The sequence below is a fragment of the Rutilus rutilus genome (genome assembly GCF_951802725.1).
Source record: "Rutilus rutilus genome assembly, chromosome: 1".
Taxonomy (NCBI): domain Eukaryota; kingdom Metazoa; phylum Chordata; class Actinopteri; order Cypriniformes; family Leuciscidae; genus Rutilus; species Rutilus rutilus.
In genome coordinates, this window is record NC_140209.1 from 25,862,609 (window position 1) to 25,873,680 (window position 11,072).

Genomic DNA, 11,072 nt, shown 5'->3' on the forward strand with positions numbered 1-11,072 from the left:
TCTGAGTGCGAATTCAGCTATCTTTCGTGGCGTATTGCGATTTAATAATGACATACACATACAATTATGTCAATAACAAAAAACAAAACAAAAAAACTATTCAAGTAAACACAGTCGGCAATGTCTTAAGTGAACATAACCAATTTGGTGAAACCTAGATGTTTCAGTATTAGATCCATGAGCTCTTAAAGTGACCGCAGTCCGTTCAATTTAATTTCAAGTTTATTTGTCACGTATACAAATTTCAGTTACAATTTGTACATGCTTAGGTTGAGGCTCAGCCATTCTACAGTAGTGCAATATAATTGAATACAATACAATTTAGAGGAAAAATTTAATAATAGAATATGCAAAACTAATGTGTTATGTTAAAAATATGTATGTTAGCTTTGCATATCAAATAATAGAATGGGTAGTATGTGTGCGGTATGTTTTAAAGTGAATAGGATAAAAATGTTGTGTAGGCTATCCTTAAATATTAGGCTAAATCCTTAATGTTAATCAATTAACAAAAGACAAAATCGCTGTAAATACAGTGAAAACTATGCATTGATTCTTTTTCACATTTGATTATTCATTTTCTGTATTATTTTGCTACATGTTAAATTAACCTACTGTAACTGATTTTTTTGTTGTTGTTTTGTTTAATAAAATTATGTATCTTTGTTCTGTTGTATTTGTCCTTTTTAGACTAAAGAACTGATATCAGTACAGTGACAAGATCCTTGGATGTGCTAAAACAGTGGCCTTTATTTTTTAAAAGATCAGGTGAGTTGAACTGAATTTACTTACTGTTTCAACAAGGTTTTTTTTTTTTTTTTTTTTTTTTAGGGTCTCTGCTGAGTATTACAGTATCACACAAACTGATCCGAAGAGCACCTTTTTCTCTTAGTTAAATGAATACACATCTAGTTGTACAGAGCAAGTGGTGGAGATGAAGATCCTCACTTGATCATCAAGTAATTATTTTGCATGTGATCATATCTCTCTGGTTAAAGGCTGAATGGTGCCATCTCTTTTTCAAGGTAATTCCCATGCTTCACTTTGTATATAACTTGTTCCGTATTTGTTTTTCTGTCTTTCAGACACAGAAACTCCAATGTGCTTCCTCAAAGAAAGTCTACAACTCTTAAAGGTCTGCCTTTGTTTATGAGGGAAAAGTCTGGAAACATCCTGAAGACTTGCCTGGTAAGAAGATCATCAGCATATACACTCACACCTGATATATTTCACCTATTTACCAGATGCTGTTAAGAGATAGGTTTTGTGTGATATACAAAACTTATCATCAACAGACAAAGTCATGGTAAAAATTACTTTATTAAATAATTGTAGTTGAAACTTTCTCAGTGATCAGTTTGACTTCATCTGATAGCACAAATTCAACAAGCTGTTATTTTACCAAAGCAAAGACAGTGGAAAATTACTGCTTCACAACACTGTCCGGAGACATTCCCTCTGATATCTAACCTGTTAAAACAATACAGTGCACAATCATAAGGTTAAACAGTAATGTAGCAATAGCAGAGTAAATAAAATTAATATAATATGAAAGAATATGAATATAGGAGATATAAACAAGAAAAGGCAGCATGAAAGTAATCCATGTGACTCTAGTGATTTAAACCAATCTTCACTGATGCAATATGACCAGTTTTGGGTGATGAACAGAATGTGTGCCTTAATACATGTACGATTTTGGGTGACCTAAAATAACTAAACTAAAACTAAAAAAAAGCATTAAATCAGAATGGCCGTGGATTCTGCTGTGGACGAATGCCACAGGCAATCACATCAATGCTGATATGGCATTGTTTGGAGTTGGGAAAATGTTTTCCGTTTATCAGTTTTAGCTCTATGGCTGAATTTGAACATGCTTAAAAAACATGACCACCTTTACTTTTCAAGTGAAGTTACATGAGCATACCTTTAGGAACACTCTGTGGTCTAACATAATTCAATACAATAAAAAAATGACCCTAAATTTATGCTGATTTATTTTCTACTGCAGGACACAGAGCCAGAAGACATTCACAAGGGGAGAAGATGAGGACCTTAACTATCGTTGAAGATGATGTTGCCACTGTCCACTCAAACCCAAATATAAGGTGCCTCTCTGTAGTACTATAAGAGCAGTTTGGGCCAGATAATGTGCAAGACCTTTGCCACAGTTGTTACTCTTCTCTTTGGCTTGATTTATGGCCCCAATGTTAACTATTCTAAAGCATTAAAATACACCAGTAGTAACTGGTTAAGAAAAAAATTGTTTAGTTTGTTTAGAAAAAAAAAAAAAAACGTTTATTTATCTTGACCTAAAGTGCTCCGCAAGGCAGATTTTTTTTTTTTTTTTGCATAGTCCTTCAAAAGATTGTCCAAGTAGCTGCAATCCATATGGATAATTGTAAGGTTGAGCATTTATTTATTCCAGTTTGTACTCTAATTTTGTGCATAGTGGTTTTTTTTTATTTATTTTTTTTATAAATCTTGAAGAGTGGAATAGAACTTCATCACCTTAAAATATGTGTACTTAATGCAAATAGAAAATGTGTTGTTTTGCAGAATATTTGTCAATAAATAAGTTCTGTAATGATAGCAATGTCTTTTGTATTGTGTTGTATTTACAGTATGGTTTACTCCCTGCATTTGGATTCTTAATGTGAAGGCTGTACAAGTATCTGGGTGAGATATTTGAAAAAGTTGAATCAACTTAAAAAAGTAAAAAAGTTGAATCAACTTAAAAAAGTTAAAAATTGAATCAACTTAAAAAAGTGAAGCAACCAGCTGCAAAGCTTTTTTGAGTTTACTGAACTTCAGGACCTCTGTAGTTGTGCTTACTCGTTTCTTTGAGTTGGACTGGTAGTTGGATGAACTTCGACCACTGAAGTTGAGTAAACTCAAAAATGCTTTGCAGCTGGTTGCTTCACTTTTTTAAGTTTACTCAACTTTTTATTTTTTACAGTGTGGCATTAACCCCCTGGGGCCAGCGCGATAGGCTTGTTTTTTTCCTTATCAGTGCAAAAAAGAATCAAAATTCTAATATTAATTTTTATTTTATATGCTTGTGTTATACATCAATCGATCCTGTTAAGTGTGTATTTTTTTTTGTGTATACTCATAATAAAAAAAAGTGTTGTGCTTTTCGCCAAATAAAGAAATATAAACATGATGCGAGTTCTGCCTCCTCTCTGTCAGTGAAGTCCATTCTGAAACGCGTCCGAAAATAAACTGTAACTCAGCGAATACTTCTCACACAGACACATGAGATATGTCTTTATGAAGCTTGAATTCTCTTCTTTTAAGTGAAGTAATTGATATAAAAAACAAATGTTTTCAACTCATGTAATCCGTTTGAAAGCAAGGAGAGGTGCCGTTTTTTCTTTCTGCCTCATTATCTCTATAATGAGCTGAGGCCGCCCCGCCTCCGGCACTATTCACATGGTAAATAGTTTAGGTGATCTAGATGCTTCGCACCCGCCCCCCGATCAATGCCATAAAAACACAAAGTTTCTTCATCAGATTCACTGATAGTTCATCGCGTTTAGAGAGGATGGCTCGTTTCTCCGGTAAAGACGCCCTTCAGATGATTCTGGACAGCGAGGAAGAATTCACCTTTTCCTCAGAGGAAGATTGTAACTCAGACGACGACGAACGGCAGCATTTTCAAGAGCGAATTGATCCCGCCGAGGATACAAGTTCGGAGTAAGTTGTTTACTGTTATATAATTCCTTTTCTGATAATATAGAACTTTATATATTTTTAATTTCTGAATTTTCAGACTATATTTTCCCTAGTTTTGACACCTTACAGGAACGATTGCCTTACGATATCTTAGCTTATGACATTGATTCATGCTAAAATACTGCCTTATGCGTAATTGTTTGCGAATATCTGCTTATAGGTTATATAATGTGGTTTAGTGCAAATATATTTCAGCCTCCGGTAAAATATGTGATACTGTCTAAATACATTATATTTTTATATAAATGTTCTGGTTTTGGTTGGCCTATGACAGTATTTATCATGCTGCCTTATGCACAGATGTTTGTGAATACAGACTGTGTAAATGTTTTAGTGATGTGTCGTTCGCGAATCCGTTCATTGTGTGCTTCACTAAATGCGTGCAGTCTTTATGGCCCATCAGTACTCGCGGTGACGCGGTCTATGGCTCATAAATAGATATTTCTCCATCCTATGGCCCATCAACAGACATTGTGCGTCCATAACCATCAATTGCTCATCAGTTTACTTTGAATAATGTATAGTTGTTGCTAACATTTTGTTGTTGTTGTTATTTTAGGAATGTGTCTGCTTCACGCTCTCCTTCTCCAGCACCTCGCAGAGGGGCACGCAGGTGTCCTTCAGTTCTTAGTGCGATCGAGAATCATACTGAGTAAGTACATATACGTAATATTTTACAGATGAAATGTAGCCTAAATAATATAAAAGTAGCCTACCTTTTCTTGTGTGAAATTACAAAAAACTTTGTCTTTTTTTATCCGTGGCCATTAGAGATTGATAATCTCTAATGGTGAGTGATTTTATTTAGTTAGTGATTACTCTTTAAGACTGATTTAGTTAGTCTATGACATTAGTGATTGATAATGATAATACAGTTTATTTAATTGTGTTATCAGCATGCTCACATGTTTTTTTTTTTGTTTTTTTTTTACAGATGTGACAATGAACATGTCCAAGCACCTGTCCTGAAGAGAGCCAAGGCTAACCAGCAGGCAAGCAACAGGCAGTCCACTCTGGCATGGAAAACAGAGACTGATGTTGACATGGTTCCACAGACTGTGCGATTCTGTCCTGCACGGGAAACAGGACCACAACTGAGTTCTGTTGACTCACATTCACCCATGAGTCTATTCAAACAATTTTTTTCAGAAAGTGCTGTCTCAACTCTGTGCCACAACACAAATGCTCAGGCTGCCAAGGCAACTGCAAAGGGCTCCAAATATAAATGGACAGATGTCAGCATCAGTGATATGTACTGCTACATTGGGTTGCTGTTCTACATGGCCATGGTGAAGGTGAGCTCCATCAGGGACTACTGGCGGCAAAGCAGTGTTTTCTCTGTACCCTTTCCAGCTACAGTTATGTCCCGGGACAGATACCGCACCATTTCATGGAATGTGCACATGAGTCACCCAGATGCAGATATGGATAATGACAGAAAGAGGGGCACACGTGAACAGAACGTCTTTTTAGGGTCAAACCTCTCATGGAGAATATTCGTCATGCTTGTAAAGCCATCTATCATCCTAAAAGAAACTTAGCTGTGGATGAAAGAATGGTGGCATGCAAAGCACACACAGGTATGACGCAGTACATGAAAGCCAAGCCAACCATATGGGGTTTCAAGTTGTTTGTTCTTGCAGACTCATCGAATGGATACACTGTGGACTTTTCTGTGTACACAGGAAAGAACAACTTTCCCACAGGGCATGGACCTGTCATATGATGCTGTAACATCTCTTTTAGACCTCACATTTTTGGGTTCTGGGTACCATGTGTACATGGACAATTTTTATACAAGTCCAAAGCTCCTAAAAGACTTGTTTGCAATGAAGTTTGGTGCATGTGGGACTTACAGGGACAACAGGAAGGACTGCCCTCGGAATGCAGCTAATTCACTCTCTAAAACATCTGCCAGGGGATCCATCAGGTGGATTCGGGATGGACCTCTTGTATTTGTGAAGTGGATGGACACACGAGAGGTATCTGTCTGTTCTACCATCCATCCTGCTTATACAGGAGACACTGCGCAGAGGAGGGTGAAAACACAAGATACATGGAGGACAAAGACATTTCCATGTCCTGCACCTGTGACTGCATACAACAAACACATGGGTGGTGTTGACCTGTCTGATCAGCTGATACAGTACTACACAACACAGCACAAAACCATGAAGTGGTACAGAAAGATCTTTCTACACTTCTTGGACATTGCTTCCACCAATTCTTTCATTGTGCACAAAGAGCTACATGGTAACTTGTCCCATAAAGAGTTTATGGAGCAGCTTATAACAGAGCTCTGTGGTGTGTCACAGAAAACCGCACCAAAACGGACCAATAGTGACCATGTACCGGTTCCAGGAGCTGAGCTGACATCAGATGACAGGGATGCTGCCACAGTTGGTCGCCGCAATTGTGTGCATTGCACAGCAGTGCGTGGTAAAAGACAATTAACACCATGGAAATGCCAGGCATGCAATATTCACTTATGTCTTCAATTGAACAGGAACTGTTTTCAGGAGTGGCATAAAGATGTGTGACTGTGTTTAGATGTGTGTGCTCTGCTGACCACCTTCCACTAACCATCAGCCTTCAGAAATCATTCTGATATGATGACTATTTTTTTAAATCAATGTTGGAAACTGTTGTGCTGCTTAATATATATATTTTTATAACCTGTGATAGTTTTTTCAGGATTATTTATTTTGCTCACATTTGATTTGCTTAGAGCCTGCATAAACGGGGCATAGGCATTTACTGTGAGATACCTGCCTTTACTTTTGTTTATCGCTCACAATTGCTTTGTTTATAGCAGACTGATTATTTTTTTATTTTGCTCACATTTGATTTGCTTAGAGCAAATATAGAACATTTAGTTCCTCCACATAGAGGAATTACAATAAAACAGATTGAAAAACAAAACCTTTGAATCTCCTCTACTTCTTTTGTTCTTTTGTTCAGGCTGCCTCACTTGATGGCCCATTAGCCATAGGGGGAGTGTCTGTCACACCCCTGGTCTGAATCTCATTTATATTGATAGGACATTACCCCTCCCACGCATAAACCTCTTCTGACAAAATAACTGACTTACAAAGTTTAAATCAATGTATTGTTTTTATGTGAACGATTAGGCAGGATGATTTTCACATCATTTTGAAGAAAAAACTCTAGGCGACGACATACATTAGTCAGAAGTCTGATTGACACATATTTAGTATGTGTTTTGTGGCCTTATTTCAGAAACTTTAGTTTTTAGTTTTTTCAATAACCATGCATAAACATTATTCTCTCAAAAATACAAACATATACATGCATGTTGATCACATATTATGGTAGCCCTGTTTGTGCTATATAGAGTGAATTTACACCTTTGCCATTAACATGTTTATAAATAACTGAAAAAAGCACAAATGTCAGAGCATGTCAGAACACCTCCAGGGCCCAGAAAACCCCTCAGACCCCAGAGGGTTAAAGGGATACTCCACTTTTTTTGGAAATAGGCTCATTTTACAACTCCCCCAGAGTTAAACAGTTGAGTTTTACCGTTTTCGAATCCATTCAGCTTTGGATTCCATTCCATTTTTGAGAGAGATGCTAATGGTCTTGTCCGATTCAATGATCTATGCTAAGCTATGCTAAAAGAGGTACCGCCAGACCCGGAGATCGGCTGAATGGATTCGAAAAACTCAACTGGTTAACTCTGGGGGAGTTGTAAAATGAGCCTATTTCCAAAAAAAAGTGGAGTATCCCTTTAAGTGTGTCAGCATCATTCCATGTGACTTTGATGCATACGTTTGAATAGATTATTTTAGCTCGTGAATGTTCTTCGCAGTAGTTTGGGTTTGGTGGTGCCATGGGTGGGCTGCCCTCCCAGAGCTAAGCAAAATACTTCACATCATTCTCTATATCAAATCTAATGACATCACTGAAACATTCTGCGTCATAGTCTTCCTCTTTAGCAGCTAGTTTTGTCATCTCATCCAGTTTCTCCTGCAGTCGTCTCCTTTCATGTTTTTAAGTCCGCCTGTGACATCTGAAACGTTCTGATTCACAAACACACAGCTGGGATTCAGTCTAACCATTTTCATCCTCAGAAAGGCCCGAACAACAATTTGAAGAATTGACTGCATGTCAGCTGGGTTTTTTCCAAATATATTGATCAAGGTCAGATTACCAAGACCAACAACAAATGTGGCCAATTTATTGTCATGATGTCTTGTTGATCTTCCAGCCAGTTCTAGAGGACGAAGATCCTCAGTATCAACAACCAGAATATAGCCAAAGTTCAGCTCTGGTTTTATCTCGTCTGAGACTTTGACCAGCTGCATTAAAGCTCCTCTGGTGCACCTGCCAGCACTGACGGCAAACTGGAGTCCAAACATGACATTCAGCATGGTGGATTTCCCAGAGCTCTGAATCCCTAAAACTGACAGCACAAAGAATCTCTGGTCTCCCAGTTTCTGAATGAGTGCATCTATAACAGCAGAGATCCAGGCCAGAGGAACATGAGCAGCATCTCCATCTCCATCCATCAGCTCCAATGGAAATCCAGAGATCATCATCTCTGCTGCAAGACTTGGGAGAGATGAGAAGTTAAACTTCAGGTCTTTCTTGTTCTTCTTCACAGATGAACATGATTCATAGATCTGTCCGATCTCCCTCATGATGTGCTCCAAACCAAAGGTTGCAGCTTGAAGATCGTCAGATATTCTCTCAAGTTCTGTCTGTTCAGCTTTGAATTGTTCAGGTTTTTCATTGTTGTATTTAAGTTTTAAAATCAAGTCTTTTCATCATACTTGTGATGAAGAGCAGAAATATCTGGTGAGATATATTCATCCAGAATGATTTCAAGCCATTTAAGGAAATAGATCTTACTCTCAGCATGCAAGTGCATTTCTTTAATAAAGAACTGTATAAAAGTACTTATGTTAAATGCATGCTGCTGCTCACGTAATCGCTTTAGGTTGGCAGGTTTTTGGCTGATGTCCATTTCTGTCTCATGTGCTCGAGGTCGATGTAGTTCTTTGTTCTTTTTACACCACTGCTGCGTTTGAGATGCTGTGGGAACGCCCAGCGTAATTGTGTCGTGAAGCACGTGTATAATCAGTCCAATGGAAAGATGAGACGTCATGGGCGGGTGACGTCATCGACCAGGAAACTATAAAGCACCCATGAAACCAGACCGCGTTAGCTTCTGTGCCTTCAGCAAGCGCTCTCTGACCCCACCCTATCTCAGCCCCCACCTGCTGGATCCAGTGCCTTTGCCCAGGAAGGAGCACACTCTGCGGTTTCTCCTCCCCGGGTTGAGGCACTAATGCTGCGGCTATCCAGCATATTCTCCTCCCAGCAGAGAGTCAGGGTTTTACAGCCGTTACTTCATTGTTCTGAAAAAGGATGGGGGGTTGCGTCCTATTCTAGATCTGTTCAGAGTTCAGAAACTCAAGTTCAGGATGCTTACGCTTAAACAGATTGTGTCACAGATTCAGTCCGAAGACTGGTTTGTCACAATAGACTTGAAGGACGCTTACTTCCATGTATCTATCCATCCTAGTCACAGGAAGTTCCTGAGGTTTGCTTTCGGGGGCGAAGCATACCAGTTTCGGGTTCTTCCCTTCGGCCTAGGATTATCACCCCACACCTTTACAAAATGCGTGAATGCAGCTCTGGCTCCTCTGAGACTCCAGGGCATTCGCGTATTAAATTATATCGACGATTGGTTGATCTTAGCTCAATCCGAGCAGATGGCACTTCGGCATTGAGATGTCATTCTGTCTCATATAAAAATGTTGGGGTTGCGGCTCAATGCCAAGAAGAGTGTGCTCCTCCCAGCTCAGAGGACCACTTTTCTAGGTGTAATTTGGGATTCGACAACAATGCAGGCACGATTGTCTCCAGCACGTATTTCTGCGATTCTCACAGCCGTAAATGGGGTAAAACTAGGCCAGTCACTCACTTTGAAACAGTTTCAGAGACTGTTGGGTCTCATGGCAGCTGCGTCCAATGTAGTCACTTTTGGCCTTCTGTACATGAGACCCCTGCAGTGGTGGCTAAGGACCGAGGGGTTTTCTCCGAGGGGAAATCCGTTTCGCACGATCAAGGTCACGCGGCGATGCCTACGTGCCTTTGTCATGTGGAAGAAACCTTGGTTCCTCGCCCAAGGCCCAGCGTTGGGGGCTTCCTGTCGACGCGTAACGCTATCGATGGATGATTCACAGGATGGGGGGCGGTCATGAGTGGTTGCTCGGCGAAAGGTCTTTGGCAGGACCATCAGAGGTCGCCATGTGCTTGTCCGCACAGACAACACATCGGTGGTCTCTTATATCAACCATCAGGGGGGTCTAAAGTCATGGATACTATGCAAACTGGCTCATCAGATTCTCCTATGAGCCCAAGGGAAATTACTGTCACTCAGGGCAGTATATATTCCAGGGCATCTGAATGTGGGGGCTGATATCCTGTCGAGGCAGGAGTTGAGGCCCGGGGAATGGAGACTTCACCCCGAGGTGGTGGAGCTCCAATGGGAGAACTACGGTCTTGCTCAAGTTGACCTTTTCGCATCATCAGATTCAACGCATTGCCCTTTATGGTTCTCCCTCACTCATCCAGCTCCTCTCGGACTGGATGCGATGGTTCAGGTTTGGCCGAGGCTACACCTGTACGCATTCCCCCGATATCGATGCTCCCGGGAGTTCTGGAGAGGGTTCGCCAGGAAGGGGCTCATCTATTGTTAGTAGACCCGTACTGGCCGGCCCGAGTGTGGTTCTCGGACCTAGTGTCCCTTCTAGACGGCTCTCCCATAGAGATTCCGGTCAGGAGGGACCTACTGTCCCAAGCAGGGGACCAGTATATTTCACCCTCACCTGGAGTTGTGGAAACTGTGGGCTTGGCCTCTGAGGGGGCCCAGATCATAGAATCCGGTCTCTTGACTGAGGTCGTTGAGACCATTCTCTGATCCAGAGCTCCTTCAACGAGAAAACTATATGCATTGAAATGGAAATTATTCTCTGCCTGCTGTGGAGAACGTCATTTAAATCCTGTTAACTGCCCGGTTGGTAAAGTTCTTGATTTTTTGCAAGACCGTTTCTCTGCTGGATTATCTCCTTCCACATTAAAGGTATACATGGCGGCTATATCGGCTTACCACACCCCTCTGGGGGGTACTTCTCTTGGGAGAGATCCTCTTATTACTTGTTTTCTCCGTGGTACATTGAGGTTGAGACCTGCACTGCACTCTAGAGCAACGGCTTGGGATTTGGCCATTGTACTTGAGGGTCTGGCTTTGGCTCCCTTCGAGCCCATTGAAGAGGTTTCAGAATAGTTCCTTACTCTAAAAA

At 40.4% G+C, this 11,072-nt stretch overlaps 1 long non-coding RNA gene across 2 annotated transcripts; it reads left to right on the plus strand.

The window, feature by feature from the left end:
* The first annotated feature begins 704 nt into the window (after nucleotides 1–704).
* Nucleotides 705–2,947, plus strand: LOC311276589. 2 transcript variants are annotated; one of them, XR_014625088.1, is made up of 5 exons: nucleotides 705–768; nucleotides 832–959; nucleotides 1,086–1,188; nucleotides 2,012–2,108; nucleotides 2,625–2,947. It is a non-coding gene; the product is annotated as an uncharacterized lncRNA (long non-coding RNA). The 2 variants fall into 2 exon arrangements; XR_014625089.1 differs by lacking the exon at nucleotides 2,625–2,947 and having other exon boundaries at nucleotides 2,012–2,307.
* The last annotated feature ends 8,125 nt before the right edge of the window (nucleotides 2,948–11,072 follow it).